This window comes from Myodes glareolus, chromosome 23, assembly GCF_982192425.1.
Source record: "Myodes glareolus chromosome 23, mMyoGla1.1, whole genome shotgun sequence".
Taxonomy (NCBI): Eukaryota; Metazoa; Chordata; class Mammalia; order Rodentia; family Cricetidae; genus Myodes; species Myodes glareolus.
The window spans coordinates 37,114,232-37,137,916 of NC_142048.1; the positions used below are offsets into that span (position 1 = coordinate 37,114,232).

The 23,685-nt window shown below is 45.2% G+C and overlaps 1 long non-coding RNA gene across 1 annotated transcript; it reads left to right on the forward strand.

The window, feature by feature from the left end:
• Nucleotides 1-2,280: 2,280 nt before the first annotated feature.
• Nucleotides 2,281-9,720, forward strand: LOC148118340 (uncharacterized). The gene is made up of 2 exons (XR_015736189.1): nucleotides 2,281-2,412; nucleotides 5,289-9,720. It is a non-coding gene; the product is annotated as an uncharacterized LOC148118340 (long non-coding RNA).
• Nucleotides 9,721-23,685: the final 13,965 nt, after the last annotated feature.

A 23,685-nucleotide genomic window follows, 5' to 3' on the forward strand; every position in this document is an offset into this window, starting at 1 on the left:
CTCTTTAAGATGATTTCCTCAGGTTTCTTGTTACAGTCATGCAAAGCAGACTTGTACAGGGCCATGCTGCACACCAAGAGCAGCAACCACGTACAGAACTTTTAACTGTGTTGTCATTGTTATTATAGAGCTAGAGATAGCATCTTTTCTTTTTCTGTTTTGTTTTGTTTTTCGAGACAGGGTTTCTCTGTAGCTTTGGGGCCTGTTCGGGGAAACTGGCTCTTATAGGTCAGGCTGGCCTTGAACTCATAGAGTTCCCCTACCTCTGTCTCTGAGTGCTGGGATTAAATATCTCTCATCACCACCTGGTGATGAGATAGCATCTTAAATTCAGGAGTGGTTTGAACTCATATGCTTCCTTTTGTAGGGATCCAAGGCATTTTATAGACATTATCTTGGTCTGTGTTCACAGTGACCTTCTGTAGAAACAGGGAGAATAGGAAAAAGAGACCAAGACAAAGGAGAAAATGCATGTGGTGGTTTGAAAGAAAATGTAATGTACCATTATATGTTGGAAAGAAGTGATTATATATATGTATATATATACATATATATATATATATATATTAGGGGATTACATTTAAGAGATTGCATAAGTCTCAGAAGAGACTTTGAACTTCGGACTTTTAAACATTGTTGAGACTGTGATAGACTATGAGGACTTTGGAAGTTGGATGGAACGCATTTTTGCATTATGATGTGGCTACAAGCCTTTGGGGGCCAGAGAGTGGAATGCAGTACTTTGGGGAAAAAAAATGACTCCCAAAGGGATTAGCACTATGAAGAGGTAAGGCCTTGCTGAAGTAGATATGGACTTGTTGAAGAAGTTATCACTGTGGGGGCGGGCTCTGAGGTCTCTTTTGTTCAAGCTTCATTCGGTGTAACACCCAGTCCCCTTCCTGCTGCTTGCAAGAGGCAGAACTCTCAGCTCCCTCTCCAGCACCACGCCTGCCTGAACACTGCTGTGTCCCACCACGATGATGACAAACTGAACCTCTGAAACTGTAAGCTGCCACCCGAATTAAATGTCCTTCCTTTATGAGAGTTGCCATGGTCATGGTGTCTCTTCACAGCAATAGGACTCCTAAGACTATTCATGTTTACCCAAAGTCTAAAGGATCCTGAGAGACCTAGTGAGTCACCTGCAGCCTCACAGGTGCTGGTGACCTTTGGATTAGCTTAATTGACTTGCAATTCAGTTATTTGCTAGGTAAGATTGTGGTGCCTCTAGGGGTTATAGCTTCAGCCAGAAGGGAAAGAATGTGATTACTTTTTCAAGATGTGCTTTTTTATTTTTAATTGCTAGAGCAAGCACTCATGTAAGCGTACATGCGTCTCTCTCTGTGTGTGTCTGTCTATCTGTCTGTGTGTATGTGTATGTGCACATGAATTTTGGTGCCCACAAAACCCACAGACATCAGAGTCTCCTGAAGCTGGAGTTATAGGTGGTTGTGAGCTGCCCAACGTGGGTGCCAGGAACTGAACTTTGGTCTTAGCATTGGGTGCTCTTAACTACTAGGTCATTTCTCTGGCCCTCACAGAATTTATTTTTAAACATCCAGGAGGCGTAGAGTGCTATACTTGTAAGGGGATTTTTCTCTGTGACTCCATGGCTGGAACAGGCTTGTGGGCCTGAGACTGAAGACCAGAGTGAAAGGCACCCTGACAGGGCTTTGTTTAGGATACAATGATACTCCCCACACTTTCTGGGAGACCTTTAATAAGCTTTGGTTAGTAATATCTGATGTGCTTGTAAGTCAGAGGTGTGTGTGTGTGTGTGTGTGTGCGTGTGTGTATGTGTATGTGTGTGCACCATGAGTGGTGAAGGATGTGGAAAGGGGTGAAAAGGGGTGAAAAGGAAAGGAAGAGAGTGTGTGTGTTTCAAGCAAAAAAGAAAAATAGGCCTTTTTTCCTCTCTGGTTGAGAATATGAGGTAAGGTGGATACATCAGTAATCAAAGTCAGTAAATTACATAATTGGATAAATAATTTTTAAAACGTGACTCCCCAAGGGCTCTCTGTTAGAACACTTTGTCTAGCACGTGCAAAGCTTTCAGACCTTTTCAGCAACCATAAGAAACAAAAAAGTGATTGGCTTTTATGGGGAGGACCAGGAAAGAGAACTACCTTTATGTACAGTCACATTTTAATCATTTTAATTAGTGTTGGTTGGTGAGTACTGGCAGATTGCCAGCGACCGTGTTCCTACACAGGAACCAATCGGAATTCCTGGAGCAAAGTCTGTCCCCGAGATGCAGTGACAATCTTGGGTGAGCTTTGATTAAGAAACAGAAATAATCTTAAGAAACAATCCCACAGTTAGAACCGAGCCAGCGGGAGATGTCGTTTACCTGGACCAGACACAACTGATTCACAGTTTGGGGAGAAGGAGGCCCCTTCTTAGCTGAACAAGGTGTATAATTAATTGGTCTGCTGGTCTCTGCTCAACCAGTCATCAGCCTTAATTGGTTTCTCACTGAAAACAGAGGGAGGCGCACAATGGCCTGAGCTCTGCTGCTGTTGCCATCGTTGCTAGCGCCTAAATATCCCTCATTCTGTGGATTGACAGAACTGGGCAAAGACGCTTGGCTTCAGGTCTCCTTTCTTCCTGAATTCAATGGACTAAGAATGTATGTTCATACCAGTCGTGGAGAAGTGGATGGTTTATGCTCCAGTGGATGGATAAAGACATGACAATACACGGGTGCCATGTCCACGAGCCGTGAGAAACGGCATTGAACAAAGGCAGTGAATGGAGTGGGGGTTTGTTTGGATGATGCTTAAGGAACCAGGGGAGGCAAAAGTGACACCTAAACTCAAGGCTGTAGTGTGTGTGTGTGTGTGTGTGTGTGTGTGTGTGTGTGTGTAAGGGAGCAGGAGCAAGGAGAGAGAAGGTACGGACGCCCATAGGTTTTTCCATAAAGATTGGTAAACGCAATGAGGGTCATTGTAACTTGTGCTGCCTGGACAGAGGAGGGGATGAACTGTCAGTATCCTCAATGGTTCAGGCCACGTTAGAGAAAAAGCCTAAACCGACCTAGGATAACATTATTCTATCTAAGGTGCCCAATATAGGAAGACTGGAAGCCATAATATTCTTTTCACCAGGGTCAGCCTAGTTGTTGGAACCCACAGCCTCCTCCATCAAACCATGAGCTAGTTATGATCTGGTTCATTTTAGGAGGGTGGAAAGATCCAGAATCCCAGTCAGAAAAACAAACAAAACAAAAAACAACCAAGCACCTCAAAAAACAAAACAAGTAAACAAACAAACAAGCAAACAAAAGCTGTTTCCACTCCTTCTTTTCAGGTCTATATGGGCAGTGTTTCTCCTAGAATGTAAAGCTGCAAACCCTTGGAGCTTCAGTATGAGACAATTCTATTCATACCTTCTAAATGAATGCTCTTCAATTTTTTTTCTGCAGGTTGTTCCTAGCAATAAAAATATTTTGAGCAGGTATCCTTAATATCAATGCACTTCTCATTTTATTGATATTACTGATTTATCTCTCTGTGTCTTTGTACTAGAAACTGAACCCATTTAGAGAGACCATTTATTCTTATCTAAATGACACAGTTATACTTCTGTATTGATATTTATTTTAAAATGTGTTCCAAAATAAACTTTTAAAACTTATTTTAAAAGTTTTAAAGGAAAAAAGTTTTTATTTCTTTTTTCTTCTGCTTTCATTGACAGTCCTTGCTCTCTCAGAAATAATGGACTTCTATTTGGGGGACAGTTCATCTACTTCAGCCTGATGCGTTAATCTCCCCTGAGTGGGAATCGAACCCCAAGAGGCTCACACGCCCCATTTGCGGCCACTTCTAGGAGCTCACTGCTTATCAACCTTCCATCTAGGATCACAACGAGGATTTGAGTTATAATTGCACACTTCTCTGTGTCAGGGAGGCCTGCTTCTGACTCTGCCAGAATCCCAGCCTCCTCTGAGCTCCAGGGCTGTGGAGGGGCAGCAGAGGCAACTAGCTACAACCGTAAACACTACCATTGCCTGGCGCAGAACAAGAGAAGCCGTGTCTGCTGTGGCCAGGTGGTGGAAGAATAGAAATGGGGGTGTAGTGTGAGACGGGAGGTGCTGCTGGAGGGTGTCTGGGAGTTCATAAAGCCCGCCTAGTCCACCGTGTTTACTATCAACAGTCCTAGGTGGTTTGGCGATGGGGAAATGGTCAACAGGGAATGGCTTTCCTTAGGGACTTGGGTGCAGGTGTTCTAGATAGGAGGCTAAAGATGGCAGCCCCAGTGGTACCAGGTATGGGATCTGATGGCACAGTGTTAACCAGGAGCACTCGCCTGCCTTAGCTCCCGGGGACTTGTTCCTAAACATATCCTGACGTCTTCCGTTGCAAGAATGTGCAAATGCCTTGAGACCAGAAACTCTGCAATTTTGCAGAGAGAAACGTTTTCCAAAATACACAAATGTTAGGGGTGTGGCTAGTTTGGGGCTGAGAATCCTTAATTGGCAAGAATGTAGGAAGTCTCAGGAAAGATAAAACACTCAAAACGCCTTAAATGGGGGGAATGTCTTGGTCTGTTCTATGTAGCAACTGGAGATGTTTATGTAGCAAACACTGGAGACAGATTCTCACCAGCTGGCCACAGAAAGAGCCTCTCTAGCAACCCAGGGGACCTTTGCCTTCTCCCCCTCCTTCACTCTACCCATGCTTGAATGAAAGGCAAACCTGGATCCTGAAGCCAGAGTGAACATTGTGGTGGCTTTTAGCTGGATCTTTTAATTTTTGATGCAGAGAAAGAAATCTTTATTTGGGGTGAGGCTCCAGAGTAGAAACTGCTCTAGGGGGACAGAGTCTTCTTGACCTGGGAAGAGAATTGACCCCAAAGAAAAAGCAAGTTAGGTAGCAATTCATGAGTTAATGTGATAATTGCTATTTTTTTTCTCCTTTCTCAATCTTTTTTGAATTCCCCAGCTCTAGAAACATGTTCTGCCATCCCTAGGCACAAGGCATGTGGTCCAGGTCTGAATGATCATTTCATTCCACCCTCCCAATAATAATGATTAATCCAAATACTGAGCCTATGACCCCAGCCGGGCCTTGCCAAGGTCTGCTGTATCCTTTGGAAGCAAGCCTCCATGGAGGCTAAATAGGAGGTTGTGAGGTTGGGACTCTTGGGTACCATGCTATTACCTAACATGTGGAGGGAGACTTGAAGTGAAGCCAAGAGACAGCGGCTTAGATGAAAGAGGGGTTTGTATTCAAGGTCTCACAGGGCATAAGTCAAACCACAAGGCTGTTCTTTCTCCACGACCACAGGGAAGCCACCAGGGAGCCCCTTTATCTTCACAACTGCATTCCTGTGAAACGATTATGTCACCAAGCTGTCAAAAACAGAGCAGGCTGTCTGTCCAGGAAGATCACCAGAGTGTCTCACCTGATTTGCCCAGCACAGCGGATTTTCTCTACAGCAAAGAGGTCATTTAGCTGTTGTTCACTTGGAAGGGTTTTGAAACATTTGTTCTATCCCGGGACTCTGCGGCTCAGGTGTCTGAAGAATTCCTGTCTTACTCAGAGGCAAAACCTCTCTCCCAACTGGTGGTGTGCAGTTCCTGGTCCTCCTGGATGTTCATGAAGCAGGACATGCGCATTTCCAGTGCACGGTCTTCATCCTGGTGGCTCTGTGTGTGTGGACTGTGATCCAGTTTGTCCCTTTCTTTCTACAAGGTGTCATTCAGCGTGACCTTGGGATCCCGCCAACCCTCCAGCCTGGGTCCATCCCTTGATTTTCATCTCCACCCATCTCAATCTCCACACTTTGACCGGATTATATTTTTATTCTGGCACACTTCCTGCATGTCTCTGCCTTTGTGGTCATTGTTGATGCTTCCCTGGATAAGCCTGCATACAGAAGAACATAGGGATAAAAATGAGCTCCACCAATTCCTATCTGGCCTCTTCAGGTGGATCCTGGGCTCTTTCTCTTGTTCTTGAGGCTCTTTCAACCATGTAAGGCCACAATTTTATTTTTCAGCCTCAGGCTACTTTGGGTTGAATGGAATGATGCCATTCTTGAAACCCAGAAATGTAAGGCAGAATTCCCTTACCCTGAAATTAAAACACACTGTTTTTCCTTACAAGATTTTTGTATTGATCAAGCTAGATATTCTGAAAATGTTAATATTTGAATTCAACAACAATTTAGAGACTATTTATAGGGGTTTTTTCCATAATCTTGTTTAGCCTTAAATTTTGTATTGTGAAAAATTTTTTTCCCCTTGTGTTCTAAAGACTGGGTTTCAATACATCTCAATACATTGGAATTGGAATTGCTTACGGGAGGAGAAGTCAAATCTAATTTGCAGACCAAGTGGGTTTTGATTGCGAATACCTTTGTTTATGTCAGCTTTTCAGATGGGCAGATTAGTTTTCTGTTCCTATGGTGCTTTGAATAAGCATGGCTCCTCCAGCCCCATAAATATGGACGGAGTAGAACTGTTTGAAAAGATTAGAAGGATTAAGATGTGTGACCTTGTTCGAGGAGGTGTGGCACTGGGAGGGGGGCAGGGGAGCTTTGAGGTTTCAAAAGCTCTCACCAGGCCCAGGGGCTATTCCTGATTATCAGGACATAAAGCTCTCAACTACGCTCCGCATGCTGCCCTGTTTCCAGCCAGGATGATAATGAACTAAACCTCTAAAACTGTCAGCAAGTCCACAATTAAGTGCTTTCTTTGATAAGAGTTGCCTTGGTGATGGTGTCTCTTGTTAGCAGTAGAACAGTTACTACAACAAGCATCTGAGACAATCAGCTGATGAAGAGAAAAGTGTCTTTGGGGTTTCTAGTTCAGGTCTCTCTATCTGCGGTCGTGTGGCCTAATAGCCAGCAGGTCTCACCCGTTCACGGCTGCAACAGCATCACTCGTCTGTGGGGAACTGACTCAAACCATAGCCGGAACCTTGCTATCCAAGTGATGCTTTCTGCCTTTCCCATCTGGTCCTTCAGTGCTGAAGTAGGAGGAGCAGCAAGAGGCGGCAGGAACCAGCTCTTTGATGGCGATGGTGATGCTCCAACCTTGATCTGAGAGGACGCCTCCTCGAGGTACAGGTTGCTAAGCTTGTACCTCTCCTGTCCTTTAGAAGCCTCCTGTTAAGTTGGGAGCACAGGCCCCAGCCCCTCGCATCTATCCCAGCCCCTAGGCCTGAGAGTTATATGGGTCTGGACTCCAAATCCCAGCAGGCCAGGTTCTGACCCCTCCCTGTGGGAGATCAGGACCACTCCCACAAAGTATTCAAATAAACTCCCAAAAGAGGAACATGTGGTCTCTTTTCCTTCCTCCCGATGGTTGTGTTCCTGGCCCCTTGGGGCCACCCGAGCGCACAGAACTCCCATTAAACCTGGATATCTCTTAATTTGGCTTGTTTTGATTTGGCTTGATTGGAAATTTGCATTGGCAGAGAGCTCGCATTAGGAAAATATTCCTAACAGCCCCAAGCAACTCTTAAATCTCTCCATGTCCAAGCTGTACCTGGAACAATTTATACTAGATTTTTGAAAAGAGAAACCAACGGCAACAAAAACAACACAGGGCAATCTCTATTAAGTATGTCTGAAAGAGAATGGGCCCCATAGACTCATATTTGAATGTTTAGGAAGTGGCATTTGGAGGTGTGGCCTTATCAGAGGAAGTGTGTCACTGGAGGCGGGCTTTGAGGTTTCAAACGCTCAAGCCAGACTCAGTGTCTCTCTCTTCCTGCCTGTTGATGTAGATGTGGAACTCTTGACTCCTTCTTCAGCACCATGTCTTCCTGTGTGCTGCCATGCTTCCCGCCATGATGACAATGGACTAAACCTCTGAGCTGTAAACCAGCCACAGTTAAATGCTTTCCTTTATAAGAGTTGCTGTGGTCACGGTGTCTCTCCGCAGCCATAGAAACCCTAACTAAGAGAGCACCATGAGCCAAGCTCCATACTGCAGTCTTCTTAAGTTATCTTTGGTCTCAAATATAATTTTATATGGCAGCACCGTTACTACTGCTTCCAAACAGACGAGGAGCTAAACCCAAGAAGACAGAATTTAAGTATATTTTCTAAGATTTGAGGGACCTGTTAGGAATATTCTCTAACGCGAACTCTCTGCTGATGCAAAAATCCCAATCAAGCCAAATTACAACAAGCCAAATTAAAGGATATCCAAGTTTAATGGGAACCGGGAAACCACAAATGTGACCACAGCGTGGTGGGAAAGGGAGGACCACGAAGAACTTTCCGGGTGAGCAGTTGAAATAGACTGGGGGTGTGGTCAAGATTTGGGGGGGCTGCCTTGACCCTCCTCCGGGGGAAGGTCAAGGTTTTGGTGGGCACAGAGATGGAGCCTCCAAAGATGGAGGCCAGAGACTGGAACTTACAGGAACTAGTGAAGAAACCCTCATCCTAATCCAGGCATTTCGCCTTGAGGCCACAATCTCCTATAATTTGATATAAATTGTTTTAAATTTTTAAAAAAGGAACATATTTTAGGGTCAAATATTTCTCTAAAGCTCATTGTGAAAATTATCAGCCCCATTCCCACCATCCCCCCACCAGCTGCCCTGTTTCTTCATTCCCGAGGCTGGTCGCTTTGATTTATTCCAGCTATTTTCTTTTTATATTGATGTCTGTGACGGTCACTATTATTGTTTATAATGCAACTTCGCTATTTCAGCTTTGAGAATTGATCTTCATTGTCCTGTGCGGGAAAACGAGGGCATGGACTTCACTGTATGTCATCGCTGACTTTCCAGGATCCAAGTGACTACATAAAAACAGCTGTCCTTTGGTATTCCCAGGGAACTGGTCACAGGATCCACACAGATACCAAAGTGTCTTATATAAAATGATATAGGGCTTGCGTGCTCAGTGTGTGCGCAGCTTCCTGTATGCTTCAGCCCATCTCTAGATGGCTGAAACCTCCTGAGATGTAAATGCTACTTACACAGTTGTTAATGCATTGTTTGGAGAAAGACAGGTAAAAAGATCTGTACAACTTCAGTCCAGAGTTATTCTGTGTGTGTGCGCGCATATGTAAGCAGTGCATGTTCATGTGTGTGCATGCATGCACACACGTGCACATGCAGGGGTGCGCACATTCATTTGGAAGACAGAGGTCAACCTCAAGTATCATTCCTCAGGAGCCTTGTATCTTGTTTCCAGAATCTCACAATAGAACTTGGGGCTCACCAGTTAGGTGAAGTTGACCAGCAAGCCACAGAGATCCATTTTTTTCTACTTTCCCAGTCCTGGAATCAAAAGCGTGCGTCCCCATGCCTGGCTTTTAAGGTTGGTGCTGGGATCAAAATGTTTCCATGATAAGCACTTTATTGATTTATTTCCTAAACCTAGAGGTATTGAAAACTTCTAGGCATATTTTTAAGGTGGGACTCATAGTGGACCAAGTGAGCCACTAATGACGAGACAATTTGTTAAGCTCTGTACTGTAAGGCCCGCAGATCTACCCCTCCTCCCGGGGTTCTTATTGAGAACAGCTTACTGTTTCTGGCCAAACATCTTGTGGCAGCTTCTGGCTAAACATCCTGTTTGTTCCTGTGCTCTCTCTGCCCCCACTGGTGGTTAGTTTAGGGGTTGTGTTTACTCTTGAGCCTGGTAATTTCCCGCCTGCCTGGGGGAGGGGGGATTTCCATTTTGCAGCATCTAGGTATATAAGTTTTTTTTTCTCAGCTTGAATAAACAGCATTCGGCATTCTCTGCTCATGACCCAGGTCTCTTGTGTGTTCCTTTAATCTCCAGGTCCTTACCCGGCTCGCTAACGGTACAGTAGCGCGAACTGTACCATAGAGAGTAATGCAGGCATTACACAGTACATTCTTACGTTTTCCTTTCTGGAATCCATTCCTGTTTTTAAGTCTTAATAACTGGTATCTTTCTGACCATAACAATACCACTTCCATTTGCAGTGTATGTTTGTGTGGATGCATAAATGTGGGTGTGTGGCTGTGTGGAGACCAGAGGTCGAGGTCAGATGTCTTCCGCTCTCATTTCCCTCCTTGCGTGTGTTTTGCGGCAGGGTCTCTCACTGAAAGCAGAGCTCACTGAGCGGCTAAAGTAGCTGACCAGCAATCCCCCAGGAGTCTCCTCCCCAGCACTGGGATAACAGGCACACACTGCCATATCCAGCTTTTTCCATAGGTACTGGGGACCCAAACTCAGGTCCCCACATTTGTGTGCTAATTACTTTAGCGACTGAACCACCTCCCCAACCTCAGTGTTTCTAGCTTTTTAATGGAAAACGGAAGGCACCCCATAGCCTTGTGCTTTAGAATACCTGGTTCCCAGGTGGTAACAACTTGGGAACTTGTAGAACCTTTAGGAGACAGGGCCTGGTCAGTGCTCAGGAGGGAGTCTTTAGTTTACAGTGCAACGTGCATTTGGTCTAGTTCTCTTTGCCTCCTGGTTGAGTCTTGAAATGAGGAGCATGACATCAGAGTTGCTCAGTCATTTCTTCCCCATCAGGATGGACCATAGCCTCTGAAATACGAGCCCAAATCCATCTTTCTTGCCTTAGCTCTTTCTGTCATGTAGTCTGGTCACACTGACACAAGTACCAAATAGAGTGGGCAAACCTCACGCCCTTGCATAGTTTCTGGGATTCCAAGTTGTTCTTTTCTGTTGTTCTAGAATCTTCCATATGTGAGACCTGCTCAGATGTCCTGTATCCTTGGATCTTTACTGTACCAGAAAGACCAAAAACCAGACTGATACAGAGATGGAGTCCTGTCTGCTGGCTGCACCGAACACTTGTACAGGAAATTCCACTACATGTGTCTTTCAATTTCTTCTGTCAAGCTGATGCTAGATCCTAGAGAAATAGCTTCAGTCTGCTGTCTGGAGAGCATTACCCATGACTCTAGCATTTTAGGAGGTGCACACGAGACAAAGGTTGAGGCTATTTCAGCGAATTCTTTTATTTTCAACTAAATGCCACTGCTCTCTTACAAAGATGGTGTTGCTCTTGGCCACTTATTTCTTTTAATTCTTTAGACAATAAGCTTCCAAATTTCCGCAGAGGACAGAGTGGGATAGTTGGCCACGTATCACTTATCCAACTCTCAGAGATGGGAAGGCATTTTGGCATCTCACTGCTTTGTAAATAGGGCTTTGTCTATTTGGTTTTTGAACAAGGTCTACCTATGCACCCTCAACTGTCTTCCTGTCTGCTGACGGTTTCCAACTGCTGGGGTTGCAGCCCTGTCCCTTCACACTCAGATCTCTAAACAAACCTTTATAGCTGTCTCCAGTGAAGCCCACAGTTTACCTTCTCTTTCCAGGGTGCCTGTGCTATGCATTCTTGAAGCTTCTTGCAGTTCTGAATGGAAATCGAGTTGTTCCTCGGCTTTCCTTCCTGTGTACTCAGAACATATTTGTCTATAGTGTACTACCACCTATCAAACGCCCTGAGTTTTAAACATCACCACACAGCCCTATATTTTACTATACTACCAAATGTCCTATTCTTGGTACCACCAACTCTGTGTCCTGGCAGTAGGGAAAGAAGTATGGCTAAAGGGGAATGCTGCATTCAGCATCCCTGATGGAGGAGTCTGAGAACTCCATCACCACCTGCATGGAGACCGCTGCAGACCAACCAACTCTGTGCCACCCGGGATGCCTGCAAGCAATTTCACTCCCTTTGTTACAGTTGCTTTTCGTGATCTTGTTAGACAAGTCCTGATGCCTTCATATGTCTGCAGGGCAGATGGTGAATGACCGAAAACCAAAGGTACTTAGCCACAAGCACAGCACAGGTCTCCTGACTCCTTGTCGTGAGAACTCTTTCAGTCAATAGTCTTTAAGATACTGGCCCATTTGGGGCATGGTCTCATGTACTATAAGTGCAGATGAAAGGTGTGTGCAGCTCTCTTAACTGCTGGATTCCATTCCAGTTCCCAGCACAAACAGAGGACTATGGATCACTACTCTTACTGTGAGTTTATCCTCAAATAAATAAACCTTTGTTATAGTCCATTCTGGGCTATTGCGGAACTCTTTGGTACAACTACAGATTGGCGCTCAATGTGGGACCCAAAGCCACAACCCTGAGATTAAGAGTCTCATGCTCTACTGATGGAGCAAGGTGGGTTCCCTGACTTCTCACCCAGTGTTATTTCAATGTGTTCATACTGTGTCCTGGGCCACCTTGAGGACAACTGAAACTGAAAGGGTGGCATGCCCAGGAAGACAAGACTCTGTTTATTGATTCCCACTTTGAGTTCACCACCTCAGTCTACAAAGATGAGGCATCTAACTCTTCCATACAATCCTTGCCTTTCTTTGTTTTCCCCAACTGTTAAGGTTAAACTTCAGGAGCAGATAAATGCAGAGAGAAGACCACATTTGAAGCACCTACTGATGGTAATAAAAGGCTGGGAATTCCCAGTGCTGGGAGGGTGAGGAAAAGAGTAAACCTCATACCTAGGCCAGAGAAATGCCATATTGAAACTGACATTGGTTGTATGGACAGCATTTACAGCCAACTGAGTTGTGGTTCTTTGTGGCACGTGAGGTCAGTGGCTCAGATGACTGTTGAGACATGGGCACTCCCTGATGATACACACTGCGAAGGCGGTTTCTGCTATTCACTTTTGCAACTAAAAGTTCCTGAGAAATTATGACTGGTATACCCACCTGAGGTTCATTTGCCATGTACTTTAAGGACAGCAAAATCCAGCTTTCAAATGATTAACCGAGACTACATGACAAAAAGGAATGCAAGTGTTACCGTTAGCAGACTAAGCTTGATAAAATGTACACTGAATATTATATATTCTCCCCTACACACACACACACACACACACACACACACACACACACACACACACACACACACACTTTGGTGCCTTATAATCCTCTGGGCTGGTTTGTGCACCAAGATTGGATGAAAGCCCAGGCAGGTCTAAGACTTTGTCAGTCTTAGTTATTAAAAGATCTTCCAGGCATCGATGAATACCACTGCAGGAATGCAATATTTCAAGAACAGAAATGGCCCACACTAAACATTTCAATCATTAAAACGGCCCATTCACTCACTATAGGTATCCACTTTGAAAACTTCATCTTAATCTTTTTCTCTTCTGGTCTGAGCTTGCCTTCAGTTCCAGGCTTGACAAAGTGATCTCCCTCTCCTCCTCCTTTCAAAGCATCAATTCTGGCTTTTTCTAGACCAAATTTAAGGAAAAGGCATAATGGCACAGAAGGTCTGTGCTGATGGGCACAGATGTAATCAGAGTGAAGCAGACAAATGTGTGACTTGACCCATTTGGTGTCCCTCCCTGTGGGTCACATTCTGACTGCAGACCCTCTAATGGGAGTAGTGCTGTCTCTCTGGCCACCAGGGGACAATGATTAGTCTTGGGGCCTCTGGGTATGGTCTCTCCTCTGGATCTCGGTGTCCTATCCTTAGGAGGCCATGTGTGTTTTCTGGGTCTTCCCTGGTCTATCATTCCTACTGAGTGTCACCCCACTGCTCTCTCTTGGTCCCTATGCTCAGGCCCTTATTTTTCTTCAGGAGGGAGTAAAGACAAGTGTCTGAGTACCTTCAAAAGAGACAGCTTAAGTTAAAACACGGTGCACTCTGTTCTTGTGGCACTCTCTATGACCTAACTTGGAGAGAGGTTCACTCCTGTGGGAGAATTGTCTGCAATCTGTCAATCATGTTTTAAATAAATGCTGATTGGCCAGGCATGAGGTGTAGGTGGGAAAACCAGACAGGAAGTGGAAATAATGCAAGGAGAGCAGGAGAATTCTGGGAGGAGGAAGTTGATTCCTCCCTCTCCTGCCCAGATCACTGAAGCAGCAGGATGTGAGCTGCCCCACTGAAAAAGGTACTGAGTCACATGGCTAACATAGATCAGAAAAATGGATTAATCAAGATGTGAGTGTTAGCTAATAAGAAGCCTGACCTAATGGGCCAATCAGCTTTATAACTTATAGAGATCTTTGTGTGATTTCCTCTGAGACTAAACAGCTGGGGGGCTGGGCAAGACAGAAAACACAAACAAGCCAGCCCCCTCATGTTACACTCTCCTCCTCCACAGGGGAGGAAGTAGATTCAGATGACTCCACAGAGTCCCCTGTCTCTGCTTTCTTCAATTTTCTCTGCTGTACATGTGGGAAGGTGATGACAGACGATCAAGTCCCTTGTCATTGCTTTGGAGCCTTGCAGTGGCCTAGCACCAAGGGCTTCAGTCTTTAGGAAGCTGTCGTGGGAAGAACCTCCTTCCCAATGTGTAAATGGTATCTATTTGTCAATGTATCATTAAACTGAAGATCTTAAGATGAAATTACCTTGGATTATGAAGACAGACTTTTAATTCAGTTATAAGTCTCTGTACCAGAGGAAGGTAGATGGAGAACTGACACACTGACAATGCATAGGTGTTATAGACTAGATTTGAAATGGTCCCCAAAGACTCATTTATTCATCAGTTGTTCCTCAGTGATACTATGTGGAGGTGACAGAGGCTGTAGAAGGCAGTATGAGGTTTAGAAGATGGTTGATGTGAGAGGAAGTAATTGGAGAAAGTAGGTCTCTGGTGGGAGAGTCTTTGAAGGTTGCATCAGGATCTCACCTCTGTGACTTTCTTTCTGCTTGGTGGCCACCATAACATACATGACTTTGCTCCATCAGGCACCCCTTACCACCATGTTCTGCCTTCCTCCAGGCCCTAGAGTCTTAGGAACAAGTGACCATTATGGCCTGAAACATCTCAAACCATGAGCCCAAAATAAATCATTCTTTCTTTGAAGTTGGTTACCCCAGACTTTTTTTTCCCCACAGTGATGAAAACACAAGACGCTAAGTAGCTGTAGAGGTAGAGATGAGAGGAACATCATAGTTGAAGGATGACTCAGAAGACAGAGAATAAATTGTAGTGATATTCTGTTTGTGATTTAATAAATAAAGCTTGCCTGAAGATCAGAGTGCAGAACTAAACCATTAGCAGCCAGGGAGTGGTGGCACACACCTTGAATCCCAGGACTCGGGAGACAGAGGCAGAGGGATCTCTGTTAGTTCAAGGCTGCCCTGGGCTACTTAAGATTGAATCTGTCTAAAAGAGAAACAGAACTCACACAAAGGTGATCCCGGCATTTGTAATAACATGCCTTTCATCCCAGCAATAGGGAAGTGGAGACAGGAGTGACGGGACTGGGTAGGGAGGAATGTAAGGCAGGAGGAGGGAGGAGCTCGGTGTAGCCTGAACAGCAGTGCAGTCTAGACAGTAAGTCTAAGGACACAGTCTGAGGACGCGGTCAGAGGACAGGATTACCCTTCCAGGTTGACCATCGGTAGAGGTGAGAACTCTCTAGTGGCCAGCCGCTCTGCTTCTCTAATCTTCAGCTTTCACCCCCAAGCTAACTACAAGTTTGTTTTGTTTTTGTTTGCTTGTTTGTTTATTAAGCTCCACTAGAATTTGTGCTACATCAGATTCTCCCTTGGCTCTCCCTGAAGACACCGCTACATTCATTCACCCAGAGCTTTCCATCTGAGACTGCTCACATCCGGAATCTGGAGAGCATAAATTCCCATCATTTTCAGCCACCCAATTTGTGGTATTTAATTGTGACAACCTCAGAAAAATTTTACGCGAGCTTCAGAAGGAGAAAGGTAGCCATCCATTTTAAATATTATGCTTGAAAGAAGTAAATTCTAAAACAATCTCAGTGCCACCATAAAGGGTTTGTTCTCTCTGACTAAGGTTGTTTACATGGTCAACTTTTCAGGCACAAAGATCAGTTTAAGGGGGAATGACTCGGCAGGTGACGTGGTGATGATTAATTCTGTCCACTTGATTGAACTGAGAGATCCCTAGACCATCAGTGAAGCACACCTCTGGGTGTGCCTGGGAGAGCATTCCCAGACCCATTTGGTCCCAAGGACTCTGACCATTGTGGTGCGCTCCTTCCCTGCTGAGTTCACAGCCTGATGGTATCGTTGTGAATTATACTGAAAAGTATGAACTAGGGCCTGGATGGAGGAAGTGGGTCACTGGGGGCGTGTCCTCCAGAACTTTGTCTTGCACTGGCCTCTTCCAGTATTCCTGTCCACTTCATTTCCCGTCAGCCATGATGTGGACGTCTCTGCCCCACCACACCCTACTTACCATGAAGTGTGAAACCATAAGTCAGCTTCTTCCCTTAAGTTGACTCGGTCAGTGTCTGGCCATGTCAGTGATAAAACTGGCAGGTGGGCTCATTGCATGTGTGATGTCCTCTGGCTAACAGTATGCCTTAGTGTAAGGGACCTTGAAACTCTGTGGCTTCTGTAATTCTTTGCTATCTCTGGAGATAGAATGTTCATAATGAACTTATTTGCATGTGCCATTCTTGAGCTTGTGTTTCCAAATAACTGTCTCTACTTGTTGGTTTCTTTCCCCGGGAAATTAAATATTGTTATTTCCCCAGGGGCACTCCCAGAGAGATCAGGGAGCAGCTTGCCTCGGGGTGCTCCAGCAGAAACAGGGTTCCCCCTCCTCCCTCACCCCACACACAGATGAGCGATGAGAGATAGGATTAGCGCCTTTAATGTTGAACTGACTCCTGGTCCGCACATCCTGGCTTGTGACTCCTGGAAACTTAGAGCTGCGTTAGAATTTGAGGTTTTGTTCCCCAGTCCCTAGGATTTACAAAGACCTCAAGAAGCTAATGAGTTCACCGGGTGAGGGACGTGGTCAGTGTTGGGTCACTTCTAGCGCCATACTTCTGCTTCCAGCACTCTGTCACATCCTTCCCTTCCCTGCTCCTCTCATAGCCTCATCTATGGGGGGACAACACAGGGAAGAAAAGGGGTGGGGGTAGGAACATTATCTCCTCATCCAACAAACAGATGTTAGGCCACAGCCATGTGTCAGAGTGCCTGCTCAGAGCTGGGGTTTCGAACACTGAGCAAACAGTCCCTGTGTAATGGAACGCTGTCTGCCGAGTTATATCATCTCCTGAGATTTCCCCTTTCAAGTTAAAACTTCCACAGATGTCCTCTGTCCACTAGACATCAAGCAGTTGCCAGAGCTGTTTCAGGTGCCTAGGGAAGTGGGCAGCCACTGGGTAACTGTTATCCCTGATTCTCTAACCGTCCCGAGAATATCGAGGTCATACAATTAAATGATTTCTTGGCTTGAAAAATACCGTTTTTGAACCCAGCATAGCAGGAAGCTGCAAATCCTGGCTCCGAGGAACAGTACTTGGTTTCTGATCATAATACTCTTGTTACCAAACTTTGGGCTGTTGTTCAAACCACTTAATCAATAAAACAACAATATCCTCACCGATAAAAGTAAAGACAACACACATTCTAATACTGTTGAACTCCTTGGTTTATCATTTAAACCCAACAGTGTCTGACAGAGACTAAGCACCAAAGAAATGTCAAATAAGTGGTTACGTGTGTCTGGGAATTGCCTTCCACGCTCTACAATCCAACTGAGCTGTCTCCATCTTCGGCTACTGTAGAAGATGACAATGGGGGCACCCTTGAAAGTTTGGGAAAATTCCACTCGACTTCAAAGCGCTTTGACGAGTGACCATACAATGAGCGCCTGTCTTCTTGTGTCTTTTTGTGGTCAGGATTGAAGTTCAACAGACTCTGGACACTGATTAAAGCAAAATGCCATTAAGAGGAACAGAAGGGAAGCCATCATCACACGCTGCCAGAGAGCTGACATCTCTTTGCAAGTTAATGACCAAAGAGTTTGAGGGAAATTGTAGAAGTTATCGGGAGAGTCTGGCTTGGCCACTAGAAACGAGGTTTTCTACTCACTGAGCCCCTAACAGAGGCCCAGCAATAACATGGATCCTGGGAAAGGCCCAAAGCCAACTGGAGTGAAACTCGAGCTTTAGATACTGAGCGGGAGTTGGAGAATGGCCATGGTCAGGAAGAGAGGCAGACCTGGGTCAGACATACGAGAGAGCAGGCGAGAAGGAAATGGAGCTGGGGCTCCATGCGCTGTGCAGTGGCAAATGGATGGAGCCTTACTTAACAGCCTGCAGGTGGCTCTGGGGAAGCCACAGCTGGTAGCAGATGCAGCTCAGAAGGTGGTGGCCACCTGTGCTCTGTACCTTCACTCCCTCCCCACCTGGTCTCTGATAACATCTGCAGTGCCTCAGAGGCTCCAGGTTAAGGTCCCTAGGAAGGCTGACGTCAGACCCAGGGCTTGCTTTCAGAGGCCCATTCTCGCTAGCCAGCCTTGCAGCCTTCCCCAGCAGTGGATGTCTAGTTCTTTCTGCCCACTAACCAGACTCGGGAAGCCAGCCAGCCAGTGGGAGGAAGAGGAAAATGGCGATCAGATTGACTCAAGTCTTCCATCTTGCTGGAAAGCAACAGAGCAACTCCAGAGAGAGAGGCAGCATGTTATCAGAACAGAGGAAGTGGGACCAGCAGACAGAGATAACCAAGCAGAAATGTCAGACGTTGGATCTCTTGGGTCAGAGATGGAGCTCCAAGGTCAGGGTGTTTTCTTGCATTACAGGTGAAGAAGTCCATGCTCACTGGGTTTCAATTACCCGCCCATGGCCATGCAGATGGATTTGAACACAGACTTGTCCTAGTGTAAAGTACCTCAGTCTCTCCGTGCCCTGCCGTGGGGGAGTGGCTAGCAGTCTGGTTTGGGCTGTGCGGTTCTGACTTTGAGAAAACTTGAACTGAAAGTTCTCAGATGGGCCCAATGACTCTTCAGCAGCAGTTTTCTTGACTGCCCTGGACAAGAGACAAGAATGTGATACCAATTTGTGCCCCTCCTTGGACAAGTGGTTACTGCAGCATCGCTGTCTGAAAGAGCCCTGAGACATCTGGGCTGGCAGTCATCAAATTTTCCAGAATCTCTACTGGTTCTCATTGTTTTGGATCAGTCTTTCCTGGAAAGACCTTGGGGACATTTGTCCCATCCTACCTGTCCTATCCCATGGCTGCCCCCATCCCCCAGTCTGGCTTCCTACCCTGACTCCTTCAAGCAGAACCTACTCTCTCATTTCTACCAAGAGAACTCCATTTAGCACAGGATTCTGTAAGATTATCCATCCTGGACGGACTTTAAGTGCTTTCTATACACAGCGAGCTCTCACTGTTTGCTGTAGTTTTGTCTGTAAAGTCACAGCAAACACCGAATTAGCAAGTCCCAAGCTATTTACTCCCTAAGCAGCCGCAGAGTGATGTTCCCGAGAAACTCTGGCTCAAGTATTTTTGCCGGCTGATCTTTGTTTTTAATATATCACATGAAACATATAATTATGATAATGTGTTATAACTATAATGGCATGTAATGTATAATTATAACAAAATGAAACAAAAATATCAAACAGTTATTTGTTGAATAAATATTGTACATCAAAAATAAAATTACTTGTGGAAAAATCTTCAGATCTCTTTAGTGATGTTTGGAGTTTGAATTTTTTAAAAAAAATTGATTGGGGGCAGAGGGTGGATCCAGTAAAATCTATTAGCAATTCCATAAAAATTGGGACTCATCCAAAAGATGACATGCTTCAAGATTTTCATAATACTATGAAAGAGAATCTGTCCTTCTCAGGAATCTTAGTCCTTCCAGAAAAATAGATTCATATTCTCATGAATAACAACAAACACAACTCTTTAGCCAAGGAAGGATCTGATTGTTCCCTCCTCTGGTGAGCAGCTTCCCTAAGACCTGAACTTTCAAAAGGAAAAAAAAAAGAAAAGAAAAGAAGAAGAAAGAAAGGAAGAGAGAAAAGTACAGGTTCACTCGAAAAGAATAGATAAACTAGGTTAACCTGATAGCTCTTCCGCTAGACATCCGAGAACTTAAAAATAATGACTAGCTCAAGCCGGTTCTACAGTGTACAAAGCTTGTCAAGACTGACTTGAGACTCACGATTTGTGTACTGTACAATTAACAGATTATAGTTCAAAAAAAGGAAAAGGCTGCTTTTGAATAATTCTGCGCCTTAATTTCGCTTCCTTCTGGCTTATCACAGAAGGTATAAAGATCAATGTGGGCACCGACGTTTTATTTTCTTATTTCATTCTTGTTTAGCCCCCGTGCCAAAGCCAAGGAGCAAAAGCTACAGGGGTGTTGGAATCTCTGCCAGCTTAACCTCACCCGCGCTGGGAAGGGATGGGTATGGACTTGCTATGCTGTCTGCTGTGTACCTCTTCAATCTTGGAATGTGCTGTGATTGTTTCAAAGAAACAGTTATGTACCACATCAAAGGCTCCAACTGTAAAGTCAACTACTATGCAAGGTTCCAGGCATCTCAGTGTAACCGAACCCAAGCAACAAGTGTGGTTCTGTGTGATGCCCTGTCCGGGCAGTAGTTCCCCAACCCTCATCTTCCTCGGCATCATTTCATGGTCCAGGATCTTGGAAGAGAAACGGGTGGAGATGGAGCTTGGGAGCTGAGGTTGGAGACTTGGAACTATAATCTGAAGTGGACTTTCTCCCTCACATGCTCCTTGCTGTGGTCAGATAAGCGTTGGAGATTAATAGAAGGAACCAAAGCTCTTTAGAGAACTTAAGGAGGGCCACTGACCTCTGACTGTCTTACTCACAGGGCAGTTAGACCACTGTTTACCCTTTCTTGCCTTCTGGACCTACTTCAGTAGAGCAGGGGATGCCGATGCGAGGGTGGGGTGCTGCCAATTAGGTTCAGGAACATGAGTAGTGTGGGATTTGTAACAGGCGCACAAGCATCCCAACCAACTGCTCCTGCTTTTAATGTTGTTCTCGGCTGAAGATCGGTTCTGCGGCATTCAGAGTGACATTGTGTAACAAGGACTGCCAGATGGTAGTCATAAGCCTAATTTCCATCTGAGGTTTGCGTTGCCCCATGCCTCTGTCGATTTATGTTCTCAGCAACTGGTAAGAGGTTCGGTCTCTGGCAGCAGCAGACACAGTCAGCCTTTCAGTATCACGCACCAAGGACCATGAATGATGTTAAGTTTTCTTCTCCTTTGTTTCCTGATGCCTGGTAAGCACCAGTCTCGTGGACTTTTGCTTCAAGAACAAGAACTTGTTCCCGAGCTTGCTTATGTGAGAATGGCGACTTCCGTTTGAGCTCAGGGATTCTACACACCACTGTAGAACATGGCCTCTTAGGTTCTTAGAGAGGCTGCATGATCTGAGAGCTTTGAGGGAATCAGAAAGGACCCAAATGAAAGGAGGCAATTAGTAATTGTACCGATAGATGCCACAATACCCAAAAGATTGCTTCAATGGTGTCACATGTATTTAATCCCAGCACATGGGAGGCAGAGAGCAAAGTCTCCATGAATTCTAAACCAGCCTGGGTTACCCTTACCCTTGAACCAATGTGGCTCAAGGAAAACACACACACACCCCAAAACAAACAATGACACTGTCTTAGTTAGAGTTTCTATTGCTGTGACCAAGCACCATGACAAAAAGGCAAGCTGGGGAGGAAAGGGTTTATTTGGCGTAAACTTCAGCACCACTGTTCATCACTAAAGGAAGTCAGGGCAGGGACTCAAACAGGGCAGGACCCTGGAGGCAGGAGCTGATGCAGAGGCCATGGAGGGGAGCTGCTGCTGGCTTGCTTCCCATGGTTTACTTAGCCCACCTTCTTACGGTACCCAGAATCAGCAGCCCAGGGGGTAGCACCCCCACCACGGTGACTAAATGAGAAAGTGCCTTGCAGTTGGAGCTCAAGGAGGCATTTCCTCAGCTGAGGCTCCTTCCTCGGATGACTCTACAGCGCGTGTCAAGTTGACACCCAAAGCCACCCCGTACAAACATCAGCAACAAGAGTGGTATGAAACCCCCAAGAGGTTCTTGTTTGTCTCTGGATGTCAAAGGAGGAAACTGATTGAGACCAAGTCTTTCTTCCATTTGAATGCAGCACACAGCCTGCGGCTGGGCCTCTACTTCTTTTCTGTAACTGTTCCACAGCCGTCGGGCCTGAAGGGATTATGTTCCAAATCGTTTCTAAATAGTTCGGAAAAAAGAAGCCCGGCTAGCTTTTCACCCGAAATAATTGCACGGAAACTGTATTCTTTTAAACACTGCCTGGCCCATTATATCTAGCCTCTTATTGGCTAACTCGTACATATTGATTCAACCCATTTCTAATAATCTGTATGTCACCACAAGCTCGTGGCTTACTGGGAAAGATTCAGCATGTTTGACCTGGCAGCTTCATGGCGGCAGCTCTCCTGACCCTGCTTTCTTTCTCCCAGAATTCAGTTCTGTCTTCCCCGCCTTCCTATGTTCTGACCTATCAGGCCAGGCAGTTTTCTTTATTAATTAACCAATGAAGGCAACAGATAGATAGAAGACTCTCATACATCAAAGAAGTCTTTCCATACAGGATGGCTCATCCCACAGCTTCAAGGACTATGCCAGAGATGGCATAAAATGATGCCTGGGTGCAGCAAGTGAGAAACAAACCTTCAGAGCATCCATGCCAGAGCTGCCCCACTTGGTCTTGGCAGCCTTGACCCAGATCTGTGTCTCCAATGAACCACTCCCTTCCTTCTGAGAGCAGCAAAGGTTCACAAATCTTCAGTCTCCAGAGATTTCCCGTTAAGGAAGAAGAGACAAATGCCCCAGAGTACCAGTCTTAGTCGGCCACAGGAATCAACTACACACATGCCCAGCTAGCCAGTCTAAAGCAGGCATAAACCAGCCACATTTTACCCAACCTCCAGGGACTTAGGATCTAGACTAACTCTGTAAAAGGAGTGACAGGCTGCGTCCTGCCACCCGGCTAGCTTTACGGGCTGCGTTCCTGCCCGGATCCCGGCTAGCTTACCCCTGAAATAATTACACATACGCTGTATTCTTTTAAACACTGCCTGGCCATTAGTTTCAGCCTCTTATTGGCTAATTCTCACATCTTGCTTTAACCCATATTTAGTAATCTGTGTAGCACCACGAGGTGGTGGCTTACCGGGAGGATTCTAACCCGCATCTATCTTGGGCAGGAGAAGCATAGCGACTGTCTCACTTCCCTTCTTCCCAGCATTCTGTTCTGTCTACTCCGCCTACCTATATTCTGACCTATCAGGCCAAGGCAGTTTTTTTATTAACCAATGAAAGTAACGCATAGACAGATAACCCTCCCCCATCATTCCTCATACAAAAGAGATACACACGTAGTATTTCTTTATTCTTCTGAGATTAGATATCAAAAACTAAGGAGAAAATGCAGATGATGGGAAAAGGTGGCTTAGACCATAGGAATACGAGTTCTGGGTACCAGTTTTCTTCTTAAGAATGGACTTGGCTAATTACGTGTCCTGTATGTTTCCCTTTGTTTTTCTTTTTCTTCTTTCCCTTTCATGTTTACTTAAATCAACAGTAAAATGTTGAAAATGTCCCAATAAACTGAACATAATAACCCTTGTCATAGCGAGAGAGAGAGTGTGTGTATTATCATCTAGAATATCTTGTTTGCACTAGATAACTCTGCTGAAGTCTTTTCTGGCTCTTAGGTCCATACAGTACTTTGGTCATGGTATTTGTTAACAACTTTATAGTAAGTTTTTCACTCAACTTTGTCGTTTTGAGATGAATGCAGATACATATTGCAGAGCTTCAAAAAAATTAAACAAAGGGATCTCATGTACTGGTTTTCTCCAAAGTTAACATAGTCTAATGTCCGAGCTGGACATTGGTTGGCATTTTTACGGTTAAGATACAGGACATGTTCATCACTGCAAATGTCCCTTGAACCCAG